This window comes from Gigantopelta aegis, chromosome 1 (assembly GCF_016097555.1).
Source record: "Gigantopelta aegis isolate Gae_Host chromosome 1, Gae_host_genome, whole genome shotgun sequence".
Classification (NCBI taxonomy): Eukaryota; Metazoa; Mollusca; class Gastropoda; order Neomphalida; family Peltospiridae; genus Gigantopelta; species Gigantopelta aegis.
Window position 1 is genome coordinate 32474380 of NC_054699.1, and position 25337 is coordinate 32499716.

Sequence of the window (25337 nt, forward strand, 5' to 3'; positions counted from 1 at the left end):
CATCAAGCCAATGATTTATTTTTTGGACAGACTAAACAATATATATCATATGTATAGATCTGGTTAAAGTTTGTAACAGCATAAACATAGTTGAGAAATGGTTGACACTGAAGACTACAAGCTACATATGAGTTTTGGCTATTGATATTTAAAATATAAAACCAAGTTTGATACTGTCATAGCTATGATTAGAGATGGGGACAAATGCCATATTTTAAAATATAAAACCAAGCTTGGGTACGTTATATGGTACTGTCATAGCTGTGACTAGAGACAGGCAAAAATGCCATATTTTAAAATATAAAACCGAGCTTGGGTACGTTATATGATACTGTCATAACTATGACTAGAGACGGGACAAATGCCATATTTTAAAATATAAAACCGAGCTTGGGTACGTTATATGATACTGTCATAGCTGTGACTAGAGACAGGCAAAAATGCCATATTTTAAAATATAAAACTGAGCTTGGGTACATTATATGATACTGTCATAACTATGACTAGAGACGGGGACAAATGCCATATTTTAAAATATAAAACCAAGCTTGTGTACATTATATGATACTGTCATAACTATGACTAGAGACGGGGACAAATGCAGTATTTTTCTAGGGAGAGGGTGCAACGTATAAAGGTGGAATCTACATTATTCCAATATGGGGTGTGACATATAAAACACACAATGATTGTCTATTATTATCATAGTTAGTATATTGCAGTCTTCCCCCAAAACACCAAACTAAATAAGACCTTAAATGTCTTCCACTAAAACGTTAAACATTTCCACTGAATTCACTTGGAAAAACACTTGATTTTTATGGGGGCCTTCGAAATTCATTGGGTGGTGGTGTTGGTGGAGTTTACCCCCACCAAACTAACCCTGGATCCATGCCTGAAAGGTGGCCGGGACGTAGCCCACTGGTAAAGCGCTCACTCGATGCACGGTCAGTCTGGGATCGATCCTCATCGGTGGGCCCATTGGGCTATTTCTCGTTCCAGCCAGTGCATCATGACTGGCATATCAAAGGCTGTGGTATGTACTACCCTGTCTGTGGGATGGTACATATAAAAGATCCCTTGCTTCTAATAAAAAATAGTAGCCCATTAAGTGGCTACAGTAGGCTTCCTCTCAATATCTGTGTGGTCCTTAACCATATGTCTGACGCCATATAACCGTCAATAAAATGTGTTGAGTGCATTGTTAAAGAAAACATTTCCTTCCTTCCATTCCTGAAAGATACAATCATTAGTCTGGGATGAAGAATTAAAGTACCATAAGGATGCTGTTTGCAGACCGACACCAATTCAGAGAAATTCATACCTTGTGCCAACACCATTCATATATACTACTCAAAAGAATTTAAGGGTCAAACTTTTATAACCAAATAAGTTTCAGAGTGTATTTAATTTATTGTTCCATATTTACAAAAAACCACAAATAAACGTCACTGTATACAAGAAAGTCACATGACATGCTGTCAAAGTTGAAGGTTGTCAAACATGGATTTTACACATTAGAACATTCGTTTAATAGTGTGTGAATCCACCCCTGGCGCGAATACACTCGACACATCAGTTGCCTCATGCTGTTGATCAGACGTCTGAAGAACTCTTGGGGAATGGCCTGCCACTCTGCCATAAGAAGTTGACCCAGATCATGAAGGTTGGCCGGAGGGGCATGGTTATCCCGAACTCTCCTGCCTAATTCGTCCCAGGCCTTTCTCTATTGGGGCCAAGTCAGGCGAATATGCTGGCCAATCCATCCTGGCGATACCTTGTTGTCTGAGAAAGTCCGTTACCACCCTGGCGCGGTGGGGTCTGGCATTGTCATACTGCTGAACTGCCCCGCCGCCAATCTGCTGAAGGCCTGGGAGAACCAACGGCCGGATAATCTCATTCAGATAGCGGATTCCATTCAGATTGCCATCCACCACATAGAGGGGGGTCCTGTGGTGGATAGAGATGCCGCCCCACACCATGACGCTGCCACCACCGAACCGGTGACGTTGTCTAACGTTAACGTCAGCGAAGCGCTCCCCAGGACGTCTGTAGACACGAACCCGACCGTCGTTGAACTGGAGACTAAACCTGGACTCATCAGTGAACATCACTCGACCCCACTGAACACGTTGCCACCGCAGATGAAGTGTGCACCAGTGACGTCTGGCCGTTCTGTGACGTGGTAGGAGTGGTGGTCGAACAGCCTGGCGACGGCAGCGTAGATTATTGGCTCTCAGACGATTGCGTATGGTTTGATCAGACACTCGAGTTCCAGTCGCAGTCCGCAGATTGTCACGTAATCGGCGTGCAGTGGTTGTGCGTTGACGTAGAGCCATATTGGTGATGTAGCGGTCCTCTCTATTTGTAGTGCTTCGGAGTCTTCCCGAACGTGGACGATTTCGAACAGAATTCGTTGCTTGGTACCGTTGCCACAGTCGGCCAACGACACTGACTGACACCAAGTCTCAGAGCAACATTTCTTTGCTTATTGCCATCCTGAAGCCAAGCAATAGCCCTTCCTCGATCTTCGATAGTCAGTTGACGTCGTACCATTGTCGAATTTGGAGTGTGCACCGTACACGAATGCAAGCTCCAATTATACGGAAATTCAGCATTGGGAACATGGAATACACATGCAAAGCGTGCAAATGAAGCGCTTTGTGAAAAAGCAAGTTATGGGCACTTAGCAGACCTTTCGCTTTCGCCCTAATTTACGTGCAAATGTAAGCATGTTTTCACCATTAGAACTAGTCGACAGTGTCAATGACAGTGGATTTTAATTCATTTATGGGTTGCTTAGACCCACTTTCGTCAAAATGGAACAATACCATGCGTGACATTATGGTCTAGCTAATATAATTGACATTCAGAAAATAATGTCGAAAATATCGTCTGACCCTTAAATTCTTTTGAGTAGTATATATAAAAAGAGAATTTTGGTTTGCAGACTTTGCTTTAATATTATTATAATTGATTTTGGTCATTTCACTTCTTTTACACACTAAAAACATTCAGCTAGTACTAGTATGTGGCTAATCCCGATAGCAGTTTACTCTGGACTGTCTTGTAGTCTCGCAACACGTGTAATAAAAGAGAAAACATATCAGACAGTTGATAACCCAGTTGTGGAGTACTGGTTAGAAGGAGAAAGTTTGTTTAACGACACCACTAGAGCACATTGATTTATTAAGCATCAGCTATGGGATGTCAAACCATTTGGTAATTTTGATTTATAGTCTTTAGAGAGAAAACCCGCTACATTTTTTCCATTATTCCATTAGTAGCAAGGGATCTTTTATTTGCACCATCTCACAGACAGAATAACACATACCAAGGCCTTTGATATATACCAGTCGTGGTACATTGGCTGGGGCGAGAAATAGCCCAATGGGCCCACCGACGAGGATCGATCGCACATCAAGCGAGCGCTTTTCCACTGGGCTACGTTTCGCCCTGGAAGGAGAAATACATGTAACTCAAATGGGATCGATTTTAGACCGAGAGAGAGAGAGAGAGAGAGAGAGAGAGAGAGAGAGAGAGAGAGAGAGAGAGAGAGAGAGAGAGAGAGAGAGAGAGAGAGAGAGAGAGTGAGAGTGTGTGTGTGTGAGAGAGAGAGAGAGAGTGTGTGTGTGTGAGAGAGAGAGAGACAGACAGACAGACAGACAGACAGAGACGTGGTGTGTGAGTGTTTCTGTGTGTGACACCCCTATCGATTGAAAAACCACGCCCAGTCTTTTCAACCGGGTTTCTGTGGATATGTGAGTACAGTGCTCGGGACCGGTGGCTTCAGGATATTGTACTATGTTGTATTGTTCAGTGGCCGCTTTATTTTGGATACTTGCCGGGAATGTAATGCGTGGGTTAAGTAAATAATTTTCCCAACTATTCTAAACCAATACCACGGCTAATTGCAGCTACTAAATATTGCATGCTACATGTGTCAAGAGCTTTAGATCTCACCTTTTTTTCTGTTCTTTGTAAAGCAATAATGTTATTAACAGCTGCTGAATACTTGTGGAATTTTCAGAAATACATTTACTTTAAGCCGATTTAAGCTTAACATTTCAGTGGTTTTGGGGTGAACTATTTTGACGTCAGCATGTCTGTACTTATTTTGGTCATATTTTGGCCATATATTAATTTGGGTACAATGTCTATCTGACATATCACCCTGACTTTATGATCTAAAACCCTGTGATATTGCAGTGCAATGCACACAAGGCTCATATAGAATGAATTGGGCGCGTGCGTGCGGTCCGTCTTAAAATAAAAATAAAAATAAATCGAAAGACATTAATATCTGTGAGAGCGTCTAGACTGGGATGATTACATCTGCAAAACGCAAAAAGCGGCCAGTCGCAACGAAATAATCGTGTATGGTGTATAATTATGCCCAAAACTCTAGCTGCAGACGCAGTCTGTATGAGCTTTCCAATAACGAGTGGCGGGACGTAGCCCAGTGGTACAACGCTCGCTTGATGCGCGGTCGGTTTGGGATCGATCCCCGTCAGTGGGCCCATTGGACTATTTTTTGCTCCAGCCAGTGCACCACGACTGAATACTGTATGATGCATATAAAAGATCCCTTGCTGCTAATCGAGAAGAAGTGGCGACAGCGGGTTTCCTCTCTCAATATATGTGTGGTCCTTAACCATATGTCCGACGCCATATAACCGTAAATAAAATGTGTTGAGTGTGTCGTTAAATAAAACATTTCCTTCCTTCCTTCCTTCCTTCCTTCCTTCCATAACGATGCCTTGTTCCTTTAAGATACCTTTGTCAATTAGGCCTAAGGTGGCATAACCGGCCTTGGTGGTGTCGTGGTTAAGCCGTCGGACATAAGGCTGCTAGGTACAGAGTTCGCAGCCCGGTACCGGCCCACACCCAGAGCGAGTTTTAACTACTCATTGATGGGTGTAAGACCACTACACCCTGTTCTTTCTCATAAACCACTGACAACTAACCAACTGTCCTGGGCAGACGGCCCAGATAGCTGAGGTGTGTGCCCAGGACAGCGTGCTTGAACCGTAATTGGATATAATCACGAAACTAAGTTAAAGAACGAGAATGGTGGCATAAAACCAGAGTTTTAAAGGTGATATGCTCTTTTACTGCATTGCATCGTCTTCCTTGAAACTAATTCTTGCCATGTCTGGTCACGTGGAATTTATTTCTGCAAATTTGTCCAAAACTGCACAGTCCCAGACTCTTCAAATCTTATCGGAAGACGACTAAATGTTTATGTTCATTGTATGTTGAAGTCACGTGGAATTGTCACACGACTTGACCATCCACTAGGAATTTCTAAATGGCAAGGAGCGGGACGTAGTCCATTGGTAAAGCGCTCGTCTGATGCACGGTCGGTCTGGGATCGATTCCCGTCGATCAGGCCATTGCTCGTTCCAGCCAGTATAGGACTGGTGCATATAAAAGATCCCTTGCTTCTAATTGCAAAATGTGTCCTATCTAAGACTATATATCTAAATTACCAAATGTTTGACATCTAATAGCCGAAGATTCATAAATCAATGTGCTCTAGTGGTTTCGTTATACAAAAACAAACTTTAACTCTATCATATTACATTCACATTCCTTTAAAGGAACAGTCCCGAGTTTGCTGCAATTTTTAAGATGTTATCGACTAACAGAGACTTTTTAACGACTGTAATTACATATCAAATATATTTTTCTGCATAAAATATACCGATTGGAAGAAATAAAGGATCACACAGATAGCAAAAAGAAATAATGACTGCATCAAAAATCAATTCATATTGTCAGAAGTTGACTGGGAACATATAGGCAGCATATTCAACACTACAGACATTCAGTCCCACATTACAACTTGGTATGAAATACAGACATTACTATGCCAGTAGTGAATTAAATTTGGTCTACAATTCGATGTGTTTCCTTATTTCTTTCATCAGTATATTAGCGGCTGTATATTTATCGTGTTTCTGATCGTTCTAGTATTTGTATTAGGTTAAATTTCATTTTATTTCATAAACAAATTTTTCTCGTACGTACGAAATTATTTGAAGACAAAATCCAGTTTGGGCTTCTTACAAATATTAAGACGACCAGAAACACATTGAATATACAGACACTGATATTCTAAACAAGAAAATATGTTCAATGCGTATTTTTAGACGTTAAAAGATTTTATTAGTCGGAAACATCTTACAATGCAGAAAACTTGGGACGGTCCTTTTAAGAGTTACAGAGTTCACTGTATTAGCATTTGGCAGTTAGGTTTTTATTAGTCGGAAACATCTTACAATGCAGGAAAACTCGGGACAGTCCTTTTAAGAGTTACAGAGTTCACTGTATTAGCATTTGGCAGTTAGGGGCGGTACGTAGCCCAGTGGTAAAGCGCTCGCCTGATGTGCTGTCGGTTTAGGATCGATCTCCGTCAATGGGCCCATTGGGCTATTTCTCGTTCCAGCCAGTGCACCACGGCTAGTATATCAAAGGCCGTGGTATGTGCTATCCTGTCTGTGGGATGGTGCATATAAAAGATCCCTTGTTACTACTGGACAAATGTTGCGGATTTCCTCTCTAAGACTGAATGTCAAAATTCCCAAATGTATGACATCCAATAGCCGATGATTAAAAAAATCAATGTGCTCTAGTGGTGTCGTTAAACAAAACAATTTTTTTTGGTTTCATTTGGCAGTTCAACCAGAAGCATGTCCAGGAAGGAAAGAAATGCTTTATTTAACGACGCACTCAACACATTTTATTTACGGTTATATACGAACCACACATATATTAAGAGAGGAAACCCGCTGTCGCCACTTCATGGACTACTCTTTTTGATTAGCAGCAAGGGATCTTTTATATGCACCATCCCACAGACAGGGTAGTACACACCACGGCCTTTGATATGCCAGTCGTGGTGCACTGGCTGGAACGAGAAATAGCCAAATGGGCCCTCCGACGGGGATCGATCTCAGACCGACCGCGCATCGAGCGAGCGCTTTACCACTGGGCTACGGCATGTCCAGGAAGGCAAGCGTACTGGCCGCTCGCTAGACTGGTGTTTGTGCCTAACGTTAGATGAATCTGATATCATAGAAGACGTTATGGTACCGGTCAAATACTTTTCGAGTGTTCGAGCTCCTGAATACACCTCAGATCTAAAATCTGTATATTTGAAAGTCTATGTACCGTTAACAATAGCTTGAATGTACGCAACATGCAATGAGCACGGTCATCGTATCTGCAGCAATGCATGCATGCATGCATACATACATACATATATACATACATCCAGAAAATCCATTTAGGGGTGGCCCCAATGACATGAGGCGGAATGCTAGTGGAACTTTGGGGGAGGCTTGGAGGGGGTCGTAAAAAAAATGAAAATTAATATATAATAAAATTATAACTCGCAAAATTTAGGGGGGCCCTGCCCCACCCCCATAGATCCGCCTATACATACATATATGCATGCATACATACATACATACATACATACATACATACATACATACATACATGCATGCATGCATGCATGCATGCATGCATACATACATACATGCATACATAAGTAACATACATACATACGTAATATACATACATACATACATACATACATACATACATACATAGCCATAATTAATTAAATGAACACGGTAAAAAGTATGCCGTGGAAAGAAAAATTGAATATAGAATATAGTCCACAGTATTGCCGCGGAAAATAAAAAAAACTCCACGGCATTCTTCACGGCATTATCTATTACCGTGTGCAATTGAAGGGGTTAAATACATACAAACAAACACATCGTCGTGCCATTTTTCTTTTTGCGACCGGTAACGTGTTGCTATGACAACACAATCGATATTGCAATCAAAGGCAGTACTCGAGGGGACATTGGCTAGCAGGAGAAAAAGGCAATGACATCATCATCGCATTATTGATCTCACCGGAAACGCCGAATAAATACACATGTCTGATCATTTCCCGCTGCTCCGACCACTGGTTCAGCAGTTGGAACCAATCGATGATAGACCATCTAAATCATTGAGGTTCACAGCGATCGATAAACAGAGAACACAAATATCCACTTAGTTATCGTTCTTGGTAGTGTAGTTTAGATTTACAAATTTTGCTGTGGGGAAAATGGTGGGAATATTCTGGTTGGTGCCAGCCGTTTATATCGGCGACAGCGTTGCAGGCGTGTCATTGCCACTCTCAAAGATCGGCTCCACTAGACGTGTGAGCCAATAATTCGCTTAGGATCGTTTGCTGCCTACAAAAACAGCAGGCTTTAGGAATCTTCTTCTAACTTCCGGTGAGTATTCTTGTTCCAAATTGGTATTATATAAAATTGAAAGTGTCTATTTTTTTTTTATTGACTGTATATTAAACGGACATACCCTAGTTTTTTAAAAACATTACAGCATATTTTTTACTATTAGAGCCCTTTTTGATACTTTATTTAGATTTTATTGTTTAAATTATCCATTTCCGTACATTTGAAGTGTTTTTGGTCATCCTGGTGTTTTTAATATCACAAAATGCATTTCTCATATTTTTAAAAACGCACGTGCGTCTGAGAGGTAACAGTTATGGAGTCAAATTTTTGTCTTATTTTTAGAGGGTATTTCACGCTCATATTTAACTCAGTTGTAACTTTATCCAAATGTGTTGCAGGATAGTACATTGACTAAACTTAGTGTTAATTTTCATGATTTGAAACCAGGGTCTGTTCCTTTAATATATGTTGATATCATGGATACTGTTGTTACCTTCTAGTGTATGTTGGTGAGTGGATGTTGGTCGTAAGCTTGGTAGTATTGGGAATTGATCGGAGTTTCATTGTTGATCAGTTGGTCACAGTATGTATGAACGTACGAAGAAACGATACAGCTATTTACATTTAAGATCTTTTTGATATGCAACATTTTTTTGTTTTGTTTCTTTTGTTTAACGACACCACTGGAGCACATTGGTTAATTAATCATCGGCTATTGGATGTCAAACATTTGGTAGTTTTGACATATAGTCATATATATGGTTTGCATTTTCACTAGATTTCAAGAAACGCCATGGTAATTGTAGATCGGTGATAAATAGAATATTTTATACGTGACCGTTTGGTACCGTTTATCTTACAACTCGTTGTTAAAAACGTATCTAACTCGTGTTCGCTCGTTAGATACGATTTTATCCACCTTGTAAGATACATGGTATCTAACGACCACTCATGAAATATTCTCTACATACTATTATAAAAGTTTGTTTTGTTTAACGACACCACTAGAACATAATGGTTAATTATTCATCGGCTATTGGATGTCAAACACTTGGTAATTTAGACACGCAATCCCAAGAAACCCGCTACATTGCTTCTAATGCAGCAAGGTATCTTTTACATCTACGTTCCCATAGACAGGAGCACACATACCACGGCCTTTGTCCAGTTGTGATGCACTGGATGGAACGATAAGAAAAAACCCAATCGGTTGAATGGATCTACTAAAATGGTTCGATCCTGTGACGCAAGCACCTCAAGCGAGCATTCAACCGACTGAGCTAAATCTCGCTCATAATATGCAAAGAGTGTTGCCCCGAGTCAGACCACCGATCTTATCGGAGGCCGGACTCGGGGTAGGCGTGTTGGAAACCCTGGAGGTATATGAGCACGTTAAAACCGTATCTAAGTCTAAGCAAAGAGTATGGGTAAAGAAAACAAGCGCGATGCTCCAAACAGACAAAAGTGATCTCAGTTACCAACTATTTTGAGATAATCTAAATTAATTATGAACATGTTTTAAATTGCGCATGCAGAATGATTTCCGAGTTAGCGTTTTGGTGAAATAATAATGAACTATAGCATTGCTTGTGGGTCATAGGCGTACGGGCTTCCATTTTTGTAGGGGGGGGGGGGGGGGGGGGGGAGGCTGATTTTTGCGCGAATCTGGCAAACGTTTATTCATATTAGCATTACTGCCAAACAGTTGTATAGGGTTGTAAACAAATCACTACGCACTTTCACATGGATTACAACTAATATTTTAGGTAAAATAATGAAAATACATGGTGAAAAGTGTTCAGGCCAGCTAATTTTACTCGAATTTCTCTATTGTTTTTGCCCGAATTTGAGGATTATCTCTATATTTGGGGTAATCGCAAAACCCTTGCGACGTTCAGAGATTTGGTAAATGCAAATTGAAATGCAGCGATGGACGATCGCTTGCGATAGCACATGTAGAAGTGTATGGACTGCAATGGTACAGGTGCATGAACTCCACCCAGTGATCGAGATATAGGGAATCGTTGAGTGAAGGGCGGGCATTACACTCTCCTGGCAGAATGTCCTGTCATTCACTGATCGCATCGGTCAGCCTATTTTCACATCAAACCCAAGTCATTGACTTAACAGGAAGTCAACTAGTACCACACTGCACCCTCCACGAAGGGTGTGTGTGTGTGTGTGTGTGGGGGGGGGGGGGGGGGGGGGGGGGTTGCTGGACGTAGCCCAGTGGTAAAGCGCTCGCTTGATGCGCGGTCGGTTTGGGATCGATCCACGTCGGTGGGCCCATTAGGCTATTTCTCGTTCCAGCCATTGTACCACGACTGGCATATCAAAGGCCGTGGTATGTACTATCCTGTCTGTGGGATGGTGCATACAAAAGATCCCTTGTTGGTAATTGAAAAGAGCAGCGCATGAAGTGGCGACAGCGGGTTTCCTCTCTCAACATCTGTGTGATCCTTAACCATATGTCTTTCTTTCTTTCTTTCCTTCACGACAAGGGGCGGGATTTAGCTCAGTCGGTTGAGTGCTCATTTGAGGTGCTTGCGTCGCAGGATCGAACCACCTCGGTGGACCCATTCAACTGAATGGGGTTTTTCTCGTTCGAACCAGTGTACCACAACTGTACAAATGCTGTGGTATGAGCTTTCCTTTCTGTGCGAAAGTGCATATAAAAGATCCTTTGCTGCATTACAAAAATGTAGCGGGTTTCTTCTAATGACTACGAGTAAGAATTACCAAATGTTTGACATCCAATAGCCGATGATTAATTAAGCAATGTGCTCCAGTGGTGTCGTTAAACAAAACAAACTTTAACTTTCTTCACGAAAGGTCACGCCAATCCATCAAATGGGGAATATCTCTCTCTCAATTGGGGGCGAAGCTGCTCATTTCAGAGATAACAGGTAGTGTCTACGACTACCCTAGTTCCGCACACAATTTTAGTACTTTTTTTACAGGCACAAGGTTACATGACACTGAGACAAACACACATTTATCACCAACCACATGAATTGTAGTATTAAATGCTCTATCAAAAGTTCGGTGCACCTCGAACTTTAACCTAGCCGAAAGTTATTTGGTTTAGTACTTCCTTTAATATTGATTTCCGCCTAGTATAACTTTTATTTGTTTCGTGTATGTACATACTTACTTTTTGTTAAAACCCATTAGTCAATGTGCTTTTCTTGCTATAGTGTGCTGTGTACTACAGTGAAATCCTCTAAACCGGACACTCTAGGTACCAAAGAAAGAAAGAAATGTTTTATTTATCGACGCACTCAACACATTTTATTTACGGTTATATGGCGTCAGACATATGGTTACGGACGACACATATATTGAGAGAGGAAACCCGGTGTCGCCACGTCATGGGCTACTCTTTTCGATTAGCAGCAAGATATCTTTTATATTCACCATCCCCTCTAGGGACCAAGACAAATGGTCAGTTTTAAGAGGGATCCGCTTTACAGAGGTTAAGTTCTGTCCAAGTTTTTAAAAAGGGACTCTGTGAAACGTCCATTTATAAGGGAATTCCGGTTTACAGAGGGACCGGTCTTGAGAGGTTTCACTATATTTACACTGAATGCTATTATTAATGTAAACTCTTTATATTGATTTCAGTCTATCATAATTGTTTTGTTTTATTCGTACGTGTTCATACTTACTGTTGTTCAACACCAAATAGCCGTGTTTTCCGTGCCAGGTTAACATTAAACATTCATACATTCATGTACTGTGTATCGGTAAATAAGTAATATACTTTCTGAAAATAACTAATGTACTTCCTGTACAGAAACTCTCCATTGTAAGGGGGAAAAGGTTTGTTTTGTTTAATGACACCACTAGAACACATTGATTTATTAATCATCGGCTATTGGATGTCAAACATATGGTCATTTTGACACAGTCACAGAGATGAAACCCGCTACATTTGTTCCATTAGTAGCAAGGGATCTTTTATATGCACCACCCCACAGACAGGATAGCACATACCACGGCCTTTGACTAGTAGTGTTTGTATATCCAGTATATTTGGAAGGTAAAATTCGGTTTGGTTTACTACAAACAGGGGCAGGACGTATCCCTGTGGTAAACCGTTCGCCTGATGCGCTGTCGGTCTAGGATCGATCCCCGTTGATGGGCCCCTTGAGCTATTTGTCGCTCCAACCAGTGCACCACGACTGGTATATCAAAGGCCGTGGCATGTGCTATCCTGTTTGTAGGGTGGTGCATATAAAAGATCCTTTGCTACTAATGGAAAAATGTAGTGGGTTTCCTCTCCAAGATTATATATCAGAATTTCCACGTTTGACATCAAGTAGCTGATGATATATATTAATAAATCAATATGCTCTAGTGATGTCGTTAAATAAACAAACTTTTACAGGTGATATAATATAATTATACCTATTTATGTACATCACCAGTGTTTACCTGTGTGCATATATTATCATTATTTTGTACTGGATGAACTTTTAGCTTAACGCCAACTGATATTCTAAAGAAGAAAACATCTTTAAAGGGACATTCCCGACTTTGCAGCAATTTTTAAGATGTTATCGACTAACAGATACTTTTTAACGATTGTAATTACATATCAAACATATTTTTCTCCATAAAATATTAGTGGCTGTATATTAAACGTGTTTCTGGTCGTTCTAATATTTGTACTAGGTTAAATTTCATTTTATTTCCTAAAATATAGTTTTTTCGTACGTACAAAATTATTTGAAGACAAAATCCAGTTTGGGCTTCTTACAAATATTGAGATTACAAGAAACACATTGAATATACAGACACTGATATTCTAAACAAGAAAATATATTTAATATGTAAGTTTAATCGTACTCATATTTTATTAGTCGGAAACATCTTACAATGCAGCAAACTCAGGAATGTCCCTTTAATATGTATTTTTAGTCATCAAAATGGCTCCGTATTTCGTAAACAGGTTTCAACAGTAGAGCCCTCAGGATAGTCTCTTTAAAGGGACATTCCTGAGTTTGCTGCACTGTAAGATGTTTCCGACTAATAAAATATTTCTATGATTAAACGTACATATTAAATATATTTTCTTGTTTAGAATATCTGTGTCTGTATATTCAATGTTTTTCTGGTCGTCTTAATATTTGTAAGAAGCCCAAACTGGATTTTGTCTTCAAATAATTTCGTACGTAAAAAAAAAAATATTTTAGGAAATAAAATGAAATTTAACCTAGTAAACATATTAGAACGATGAGAAACACGTTAAATATACAGCCACTAATATTTTATGCTGAAAAATACATTTGGTATGTAATTACAATCATTAAAAAGTCTCTGTTAGTCGATAACATCTTAAAGATTGCAGCAAACTCAGGAATGTCCCTTTAACAAAGTGTTGTGTGTAACAACTAAAACTAGTTTATAGCAGCTAACTGATATCGGTTATTGACCATGTCTGATGAATATTTAATGCTATCTGGTCCGGGTCACTTAGCATGTACAGGTCCAGAAGAGTATCATTGAGCAAGAAAACAAATTATGTCGCAATGCAGTTTAACAGCTACACCAGCTACCATTGTCCAGAAAATTACCAGCAGTAATTGTTCGTCACGCGAAATGAATGTTTAAGGTCAATCCGGAATGAAACATGCTCAAGGTAAATACACCCACGCTCATGACAAAACAAACCACATCTCCGCTACCACCACCAACCCCCCCCCCAAAAAAAAAACCCCAAACAAACAACAACAAACAAACCCCCCCAACAACAACAACCCCCCCCCAAACCAACAAACAAATAAACCCAAAATCCCCCCCACCTGCCCCCCCAAAAAAAAAAAAAAAAAAAAAAAAAAAAAAAAAAAAAAAAAAAAAAAAAAAAAACAAACCAACCCAAAACAAACAAAAAACACAAAAAACATCCAACACATAAAAAGACACCCCCTAAAAAAAAAAAAATAATAAAAAAAAAAAAATGCGCGCACGCACACACGCACATACGCGCACACACTTATTTACCGATACACACATACCAACAGCATTAAAACAAAAAAAAACAACCAAATAGCCCCATCAATTTTATAACTATTTTCATTTCATTTCAGTTTATTTTCGTGCTTATATCCAATTAAGGTTCAAACACGCCGTCCTGGGCACACACACACACACACACCACAGCTATCTGGGATGTCTGTCCAGGACAGTGGGTTAGTGGTTAGTGAGAGAGAAGAGGGTGAAGCGGTCTTACACCTACTCATTGAATCATTAAAACTCATTCTGGGTGGGAGCTGGTACCGGGCTGGGAACCCTGTACCTACAAGTCTTATGTCCGATTGCTTAACCATGGCGACACCAATGCCAGTTATAAATATTAAATCGAACTGAAAATGGATGCTTATATTGCTCAGCACAATATGAATATGTTTTATGAGCACTGATAATCTTTTATAATTTATACGATTCGATATATATTGGTTGTATGTATATCGTGTTGCATATTTTATTCTATTGTAATGAGGTGAGACGTTAATAAACCGTTTGTCTGTCTGTCTGTCTGTCTGCATTAATACTGTTACCAAATTAAAAATAATTATCAACCCATTCAAATGATCTAGCTAGTCTAGACCGTGCCTCATAATTATCTATAATATAACACACAAGGCCTTTTGAACGGTTTCCGATCTTTCTGATGGTTACTTCTCTTTCGATCTGCACTACCGACCGCCTTCTATGTACTATTTACCTGATGCCGCAGAGCATTATTATTATTATTTTATTTTTTTGGTGTGTGCGTGAAAAAGTGTGCATTTTGAAATAGCGGAGCTGGGTGCTGTAAAATATAGTAGGAAGAAGTAAAATAAATAGGGGCGGATAAAAGTAAGGGTGGTGGTGGTGGGGTAAAAGGCAAAACACGAAAGCGGGGCGGCAAAATGCTATATGTAGCGGTGCAGGCCGCCCAGCGTAAATGGAGCTGCGAGAACACTGGCACTTCGCAAGAATCTTTTTGCCGTCAGTTTCAGTCTGCTACCGTGCACACACCGTGCTAAATACTGTGTACAAAGATGAATTATTCCATAAATACAACCTCAAAGTACGCCGCCATCTTTGTTACTTCACATAGAAGTGGCTATGTACACGTCGGTCGTATTTTTGTTGGAGAAAGGTCCAAAGTAAGACCTCTACAGTCCATATAAATTTTCCCGTGAAAGGCATGAGTTACATCTAGTTACATATTTCACACTTAATATTCTGAGATTTAGATAACTGGAGAGCATCGAAGAACACCTGTGCTCAAAGGTTGTGGCATGTGCTGTCCTGTCAAGAACGTGTGCAGGAATTTCATCAGTCTAGTCTGTGGCGAGCGAAGCTTATAGAAGGGGGGGGGGGGGGGCGGGCGAGTTATTATATTCTTCCAAAAGGAGAAAATATGCTTCAGCAGGGAGGGGTTTCGACCCCAGAAACTCCCCCCCCCCCCCTCGCACAGGCGCCTGCCTATCAGTGGGGAAATCTAAAAGTATAACCCTGGCAATTAACAACGGCAATCGGCAATGCCGTGGAGATTGCCGCGGTGTTTGCAGTTTTCAGCGACATTTAATTTGCCGTGTAACTTTTGTCAGTTAACTATTTATTTTTTAAATTCTTAAATACTTAAACTCCTCTCTTCACCGCAAAAGTGCCATGGAAAAACGTCATGAAAACTGTTTTTGTTTCACGTCATATTTGTTTTTGCCGTAGCCAGTTTCTTAATTACGATAGCTGCAAATACGTTTCCTAGTCTACTAATGAAAAATATGTTAGCTATGTGGGGGCGCCTTTCATATTTAATGCTCTAAAATAAATGACGTAATTACCGTATTTAACATCTAATAACCTATCATTTCAGGAACAAAGGCGGATTGGAGAATTACCGTTATCAGGGCTAAAGAACGAACCTATATTTTCATTAAAACCGTATTAACTACACATCATTATTAAAGATCAATAATTTACCTGCAGTTGCCTGATTAGCTTTTTTTAATTCTCGGGGCTGTTAATTAATCGATCACACACCCCACCTTAAGATAATTCAATGAACTGTGTTAAAATTACAACAAAAAACCCCGACAAATTTGCTTAAGGACACAGCACATTTTAAACTATATGGATCTGTGATCATGGAGAGATAGAGTGACAGAGATATATAGATATAAAGAGAGAGAGAGAGAGAGAGAGACAGAGAGAGAGAGAGAGAGAGAGAGAGAGAGAGAGAGAGAGAGAGAGAGAGAGAGAGAGAGAGAACACACAGACAGAAAGGAAAGGGAGAAAGTGGAGTGAGAGAGAAATACAGTGAGAGAAAGACAGATACATAAAGAAAGAGAGAGAGAGAGAGAGAGAGAGAGAGAGAGAGAGAGAGAGAGAGAGAGAGAGAGGGGGGGGGGGAAGAGAAAGAGACAGACAGACAGACAGAGACAGAATAGACAGATACAGAGACAGAGAAAGACAGAGAGATCCCGCTGAGTCCATAATTACTGGCTACTCAAAAAATCGAGAAGGGATATTTTATATATATCGTTCGCTTAACTATTTTCTCACCGATTTCACAGTAACCAGTGATACTTATGATTTGGGACTTGACCTAGCGAGTCCTCGTCATACTAATAAGGAATACTACAGGAGTGACCGTTAAATACCATTTATCTTACAAGCTATGTGAAAACGTATCTAACGAGTTGTAAGATTTAAGTTATCGGATAACCGGCCGCGGAAAGAGCACGGGCAATCGACCATGGCCTAATCAATGTATGAGCCGACCTGTCATCATGATACTGTCCAGCCGAATTTTCAGTTAATAGTTAATCAGTGAACATTGACCACGACCAACAAGGTGTAACCCTGCAACACTCTCCATTAAAAACAAACAAACAAACACACTAACAAACTAGCTAACAAAATATGTGTTATTAAAGGCACATTCCTGAGTTTGCTGCAATTTTTAAGATGTTATGGACTAACAAAGACTTTTTGAAGACTGTAATTACATATCAAATATTTTTTTTTTTGCATAAAATATTAATGGCTGTATATGAAACGTGTTTCTGATCGTTCAAATGTCTGTACTAGGTTAAATTTCATTTTATTTCCTAAAAAGATTTTTTCGTACGTACGGAATTATTTGAAGACAAAATCCAGTTTAGGCTTCTTACAAATATTAAGACGACCACAAACACATTGAATAGACAGACACTGATATTCTAAATAACACAATATATTTAATATGTACATGTAAGTTTAATCGTACAAAACTGTTACACATTTGGATAAAGTTACAATATATTGAAACAAGAATCTGTGACATTGAAACGGGGAAATGCCTTCAAGAAGTAGACTAAAGCTCATCTCCATAACCGTTACTTCTCAGCGGTACGTGCGTTTTCGAAAACAAAAATGTATTTCGTGGTTTTAGAAACAACAGGATGACCAGAAACGTTTCGTATGTGCAGAAATAAATAACCTAAACAATAAAAATCCAAATGGCTTTGATTTCAATTATCAAAAATAGTAAAATATACGCTGTAGTGTTTAAAAACCAGGGACTGTCAGTTTAAGATTCATCGGCTCAAAAGCTTCGATGACGTTTGCCTCTTGACAATGCCAGAAATAACCACTGAGCACTTTCTTAAGTGGTCAGACTAAGTCCACAGCTAAGGCTTAGGAAAAGTTTATCATTGGCTGTTGGGTGTCAAACATTTGGTAATTTTGACATATAGTCTTAGAACGAAATCCCGCTTCATTTTTCTTTAATAAGGAGGGATCTTTTATATGCACCTGTGGGTCAGGATATCCTCACCTTTTGTTGACACCTGATATCATCACTGTTTTGACACTAATCCATCACAAGGAGTGGGATTCCTCTTTGAACGGTGCAGGGAGGCACTATAGGTAGCACTAAACCAATTAATTTCCGGCTCGGTCAAAGTTCGAGGTGCAGGGAACTTTTGATAGAGAAGTTAACACCACAAGTCCTGTGATTGGTTATAAATGTGAGTGTGTTGGTTATATAAAAAAAAGTTTCATCTAGGCTAAGAATGTATGCAATTTTAATTTATCTAGTACCACTGTGTCAAGTAGCCTTGTGCGTTGAACATGTATGGGGTACATGTAAAAAAAGTACTGAAATTTTGTGCGAGACTAGGGGTGTTGTAGAAACATCTGGTTATACCGAAAACGAGCCATGAAAGGTACCATTTTCTGCCGTTAATACTTTGAGGTAGGGGTTGTAGTACTAATAGTTATGGGTCATAGTTTGGTTGATATATTGCATATAGTGTTTTTAAACACAAACGTTAACATGGTCGCCTATGGGATTTTAATTGGTATAGTCCAACCTATATAGAGGAAGGAAATGTTTAATTTAACGACCCGATCTACTCTCGGCCTACTACAATTCCAAACCTATACGTTGCTCCATACCTTTTCCTTTAGACCGACCGTTCAAAATTGCGCCCCATTTCCTTCATCAAAAATGCGCACCCATTTCCCTTTGGCTTAATCCTACGGGATATTCCAAATGACATAGCACCATACCACCCTCCGCCTGTTACCGGCTACGGTCGGACTGCTGGTGCTCCCTTGCACCTGCCAGTGCAGGCGGTCCCTCCTCCTCCCACCCCAACCCTTTCCTGTCCTGGACGGAGGAGCTGGTCGAGGCCGACACCTATGCCCAGGACAGGCCTGCGCTACACAGCTTGCTCTGAATGTGCACGCTAAACATTTTGGTCTTGGTCTTATTTAACGGTGAACTCAACACATTTTATTTACGGTTACGTGGTATCAGACATATGGTTAAGGACCACACAGATATATATATATATAGAGAGAGAGAGAGAGGAAACCCGCTATCGCCACTTTATGGGCTACTCTTTTCGATTAGCAGCATGGGATCTTTCATATGCACCATCCCACAGACAGGATAGTACATACCACGGCCTTTGTTACACCAGTTGTGGAGCACTGGCTGGAACAGGCAACAGCCCAATAGGGCCACCGATGGAATCAACCAGTATGTTGCCAAACACCAGGATGACCAAAAACACTTGAAATCTACGGAAATTGATAATCTAAACAATAAAATCTAAGTAAAGTATGATTTAAGTTATCAAAAACGGCTATAATAGCCAAAAATATGCGTTAGTGTTTAAAAACTAGGGTATGTCCCTTTAAACGATTTCTAGCGGAAGTGAGGCCGGAACTAGCTCATGAGCAGCTGCAAATATATTAAACCCGGAAACCATTGGCTGAAGCAGTCACTTCTTGATTCTGTCACCAATTAACATGTGTGCTATATACAAATACATTACCAACATTGATTGAAACTTGGTAATCTTTCCATTTGAACACCTGCGAAATAACCATGACATTCTGACGCGAGAACGTACAATAGGGGCAGGTCTAGGATTTATATTATTAATAAGGGGCCCGTAACATTAATCTCGCATTGCTTGGTGGTGTCGATAAGCTAAACTGTTCACTTTACACAAACAAAGTTCGTTTTGATTAACGACACCACTAGAGCACATTGACTTCTTCATCATCGGCTATTGGATGTTAGTCAAATTTATTTACGGTTATATGGCGTCAGACATATGGTTAAGGACCACACAAATTTTTTTGAGAGGAAACCCGCTGTCGCCGCTACATGGGCTACTCTTCCGATTGGCAGCAAGGGATCTTTTATTTGCGCTTCCCACAGGCAGGATAGCACAAACCATGGCCTTTGTTGAACCAGTTATGGATCACTGGTCGGTGCAAGTGGTTTACACCTACCCACTGAGCCTTGCGGAGCACTCACTCAGGGTTTGGAGTCGGTATCTGGATTAAAAATCCCATGCCTCGACTGGGATCCGAACTCAGTACTTACCAGCCTGTAGACCGATGACCTAACCACGACGCCACCGAGGCCGGTCCTCCTTGAATAATGTAAATGCCATTTTTGAAGCATTGCACTCCCTCTCTAGAAAGAGGAGGGACGTAGCTCAGTGGTACATCGCTCGCCTGATGCGCGATCGATCTAGAATCGATTCCCGTTGGTGGACCCAATGGGCTATATCTCGTTCCAACCAGTGCCCCAAAACTGGTGTAAAAAGGCCGTGGTATGTACTATCATGCCTGTGGGATGGTGCATATAAAAGATCCCTTGCTGCTAATCGAAAAGACTAGCCCATTAAGTGGCGGGTTTCCTCTCTCAATATCTGTGTTATCCGTAACCATATGTTCGACGCCATATAACCATAAATAAAATGTGTTGAGTGCGTCGTTAAATAAAACATCTCCTTCCTTCCCTCTCTAGAAATGTTGTTGATCCGCCCCTGTGACTAAATGCCGAAGATGGCGACAACAACAGCTGCTGCAGCGAAACAATTGGTCTCTACTGAAGACACCAGCTGTCATAACGAGAGACAATTGAGTTAACTGCTCGTGACTCTCATAAGCGTACGAGACAGAGGACGGGGAGGTGTGTGTGTGGGGGGGGGGGGGGGGGGGGGGGGGACTACCCCCTAGTGCTGGAGCAAAATCTCAAATTCGGGCAAAAATGATACAGATATTCGGCCAACGTGCTAACCTGAGACCTTTTTACCGTGTATTTCCATCATTTCCATCATTCTACCCTCAAAATTAGTTGTATGCGCAGTCATTCGTTTACAACCCGATATAGCTGTTTGGCATTTTCGTTTAATTCGGGCAAAAGCCAGCCTGCTCCCCCCACCCCCCCCCACCCCCACCCCCCTCTACGAAAAATGGGAGCCGTATGCCTGTGCGTGTCCCTCGTCCTATGTATCTTGTGTGGGAGATGCATGTACCACGTGAACATACAACACTTACATGTGATCTGTACACAGACTAATATGTTCACACTTGAGGGGAGATCAGACGAAACTGTGGTTTCAATTTAAGTCACTGCATTCATTTAACTGCCCGTGTCCCTCATCCTAGGTATCTTGTTTGGTAGATGTGCTAAGAAAAGTAAAAAAGTAAAGTTTGTTTTATTTAACGACGCCGCTAGAGCACATTGATTTTTAATCTTATCATCGGCTATTGGACGTCAAACATATGGTCATTCTGACACTGGTTTTAGAGGAAACCCGCTGTCGCCACATAGGCTACTCTTTTTTACGACAGGCAGCAAGGGATCTTTTATTTGCGCTTCCCACAGGCAGGATAGCACAAACCATGGCCTTTGTTGAACCAGTTATGGATCACTGGTCGGTGCAAGTGGTTTACACCTACCCATTGAGCCTTGCGGGGCACTCACTCAGGGTTTGGAGTCGGTATCTCGATTAAAAATCCCATGCCTCGACTGGGATCCGAACCCAGTACCTACCAGCCTGTAGACCGATGGCCTGCCACGACGCCACCGAGGCCGGTTTATGTGCTAAGAGTGAACAAACAATATTACGTGTGATTTGTACACGTACTAACAAGTTCTCAACCCCCACGAGTATATGCAGGGCCGGGGACCCGGGCAATTGTCCCCTTTGCTGGGTATATATAGTACTGTAAAGTGTGACACCAGTGTATTCACCTAAGCGGAGATCAGACGCAACTGGGTTTAGATTGATATCCTGTGTGGGAGCTACATGTGTTAAGAGTGAACATACAACACTTAAGCTAAGTGTAATCTGTAGACAGACTGATATGTTCACAAACTCCCACTGGTATACTCTGATGTGAGATGTGAGATGTGAGAGCAATGAATTCCTTTCATATGAGATCTAAAACCACTGTATTAAATCAGGTTAGACGGACACGAATGTATTTACTTTAAGTGAGTTCTGACACGAATGTATTTACTTTAAGTGATTTCTGACACGAATGTATTTACTTCAAGTGAGTTCTGACACGAATGTATTTACTTTAAGTGAGTTCTGACACGAATGTATTTACTTTAAGTGATTTCTGACACGAATGTATTTATTTTTAGTGGGTTCTGACATGAATGTATTTATTTTAGGTGAGTTCTGACATGAATGTATTTATTTTAGGTGAGTTCTGACACGAATGTATTTATTTTAGGAGAGTTCTGACATGAATGTATTTATTTTAGGTGAGTTCTGACATCACTGTATTTACTTTAAGTGAGCTCTGACACGAATGTATTTATTTTAAGTGAGTTCTGGCACGAATGTATTTACTTTAAATGAGTTCTGACATCAATGTATTTACTTTAAGTGAGTTCTGACACGAATGTATTTATTTTAGGTAAGTTCTGACATCACTGTATTTACTTTAAGTGAGTTCTGACACGAATGTTTTTATTTTAGGTGAGTTCTGACATCACTGTATTTACTTTAAGTTAGTTCTGACACGAATGTATTTACTTTAGGTGAGTTCTGACATCACTGTATTTACTTTAAGTTTGTTCTGACACGAATATATTACTTCAAGTGAGTTCTGGCACGAATGTATTTACTTTAAGTTAGTTCTGACACGAATGTATTTACTTTAAGTGAGTTCTGACACGAATGTATTTATTTTAGGTGAGTTCTGACATCACTGTATTTACTTTAAGTGAGTTCTGACACGAATGTATTTATTTTAGGTGAGTTCTGACATCACTGTATTTATTTTAGGTGAGTTCTGACATCACTGTATTTACTTTAAGTGAGTTCTGACACGAATGTATTTATTTTAGGTGAGTTCTGACATCACTGTATTTACTTTAAGTGAGTTCTGACACGAATGTATTTATTTTAGGTGAGTTCTGACATCACTGTATTTATTTTAGGTGAGTTCTGACATCACTGTATTTACTTTAAGTGAGTTCTGACACGAATGTATTTATTTTAGGTGAGTTCTGACATCACTGTATTTACTTTAAGTTAGTTCTGACACGAATGTATTTACTTTAGGTCAGTTCTGACATCACTGTATTTACTTCAGGTGAGTTCTGACATCACTGTATTTACTTTAGGTGAGTTCTGACATCACTGTATTTACTTTAAGTTAGTTATAACACGAATATATTACTTCAAGTGAGTTCTGACACGAATGTATTTACTTTAAGTGAGTTGTGACACGAATGTATTTACTTTAAGTGAGTTCTGACACGAATCTATTTATTTTAGGTGAGTTCTGGCATCAATGTATTTACTTTAAGTGAGTTCTGACACGAATGTATTTATTTTAGGTGAGTTCTGACATGAATGTATTTATTTTAGGTGAGTTCTGACATCACTGTATTTACTTTAAGTGAGTTCTGACACGAATGTATTTACTTTAAATGAGTTCTGACATCAATGTATTTACTTTAAGTGAGTTCTGACACGAATGTATTGATTGTGCAGAGATACGGCCCTGATGATGTATTACGGTTTTTGTTGTTCAGATTCACTAAGATTTTGCACCCATGTATTCATTTGAAGTCGAAGCTGACACCACAACATTAGCTTTCAAGTTAGATTTGATACACCGTTTTCTTTTTAAAGTAATTATACAATTTCTACAGACAGGATAGCATATACCATGACCGCTGATGTACTGGCTATGGGTCACTGACAAACATTGTTTAATAGCAGTACATCTATCTTTAGTCCGTCCCAAGCTCCAAAAAGAAACTCTTTTTTTGTGTGTGTGTGTGTGTGTAGATAATTTCAGTTTGGTTTGACGTAAGAAGAAAAGTACAAGTGTTTTGAAAATAACAAAACAATAGTATATTTATGTGTGCAATTTAGAAATCAATCGGCTCAGAAAATAAATAGCTTGTAGTAAATTCCATAGTATGAAAAAGGCGTTCCTTTGGGAAGTACTAAACCCTTAATCGGTAAATAACAAAATGCGAATTAAAGTTCAATTTGTCAAATACAGTTAAATTAAATTGCCAAAAAAGCTAATTCGAAAGTCGAATTCTAGTAGATACGATTTTAAAGAGCTTTTTATTTGTCATATTCAGATTGGCTAACTGAAACGTAAATTTGGCTACTTGATTTTGCGCTAAATTCACCGAATTGCTAATAACGTTGTAGATCTTAGTCGACCTCTTGACATATCGACAGTATTAGACGTGTGTCTGCCGCGTCTGTGTTTGTATTGGTTTTCTCTCCTACTGTTGTGGTATAGAGTGCACGTCCATTTTGTAAAGACTAATGGATTCTTTCTCGGGGAATTTTGACCTCACAGTGAACTACAAACCATTTCAGCTCCCATTCTCCAACGCCTCTAGAATGGTCGTCAAGTAATTTAATTGCGATACATAGCGGTACGAACATCGTTCTATAGGTTGCAGCTTCTTGTTTGTTGTTTCTAATTTTGGCAGTGATAAAAATTCAAACAATCACATATAGACTGAAAATATTATAGTAAGATACACGACAGAACGGAACTTACAAATATATTGTTTTGTTATTACAAGTAAATGTTTGAGTATTTCACCCATGTTTCTGTTTCATAAATGATCTTTTATAAGTATGTGAGTAATTACTGTAAGTCTTATGGTGTCAAAAAATATGTTTATAAATTTCATTGGTAAAATCTTATTTTTGAACAATTTAGAAATAAAAAGATGCTCATTTTGTCGCCAAAGTTACAAAATAGTATTTTGAGCATGCATCTGCCTGTTTACCAATCCTACAAAGAAGAACGTGTAGTGGCTAGTGTTTTTCTGCTGATAATCTATAAGAGAAACACAAGTATTTTAAGCATTTCCCCCAAACAAGCATGCTTGTGCCATTAGAATTACATGTACATGTATTGCGTTTTCACAAATTACATTATAAAATAAACCACAACCTTTATTAGGTTGTTTTTGTTATAAAATGCATACAGTGTGTATGTTGGACATAACATATTACATACAATTATTGATCCTTGTTTTTGTGAAAAGTTCGTCACGAATAGTCCATCCTTTGATGTGGAAATATTTCCAGTATAAAATATATTTCAGTCAAATGTATCGTCAGCAATTTAGCCAATTGTGTATTGATTGTATTCCCACTAGAAATGACTGCCTTGGTTTCAGATTTATGTCTGATTAAATTTTCAAAAATGTCGACGTTTAACGTGAATAAATATGGAAACAAGGGGTCTCCTTGTGATCATCCTCGTTTGATG

General features: G+C 39.7%; 1 protein-coding gene across 1 annotated transcript in view; it reads left to right on the top strand.

Moving 5' to 3' along the window:
* Window positions 1-8218: 8218 nt before the first annotated feature.
* The window catches only part of LOC121373956, a 99009-nt gene continuing 81890 nt past the window's right edge, over window positions 8219-25337 (top strand). The window contains exon 1 of the mRNA XM_041500807.1: window positions 8219-8303. The gene's annotated coding sequence lies outside the window, so the exon portion shown is untranslated. The remainder of the gene's footprint in view (window positions 8304-25337) is intronic.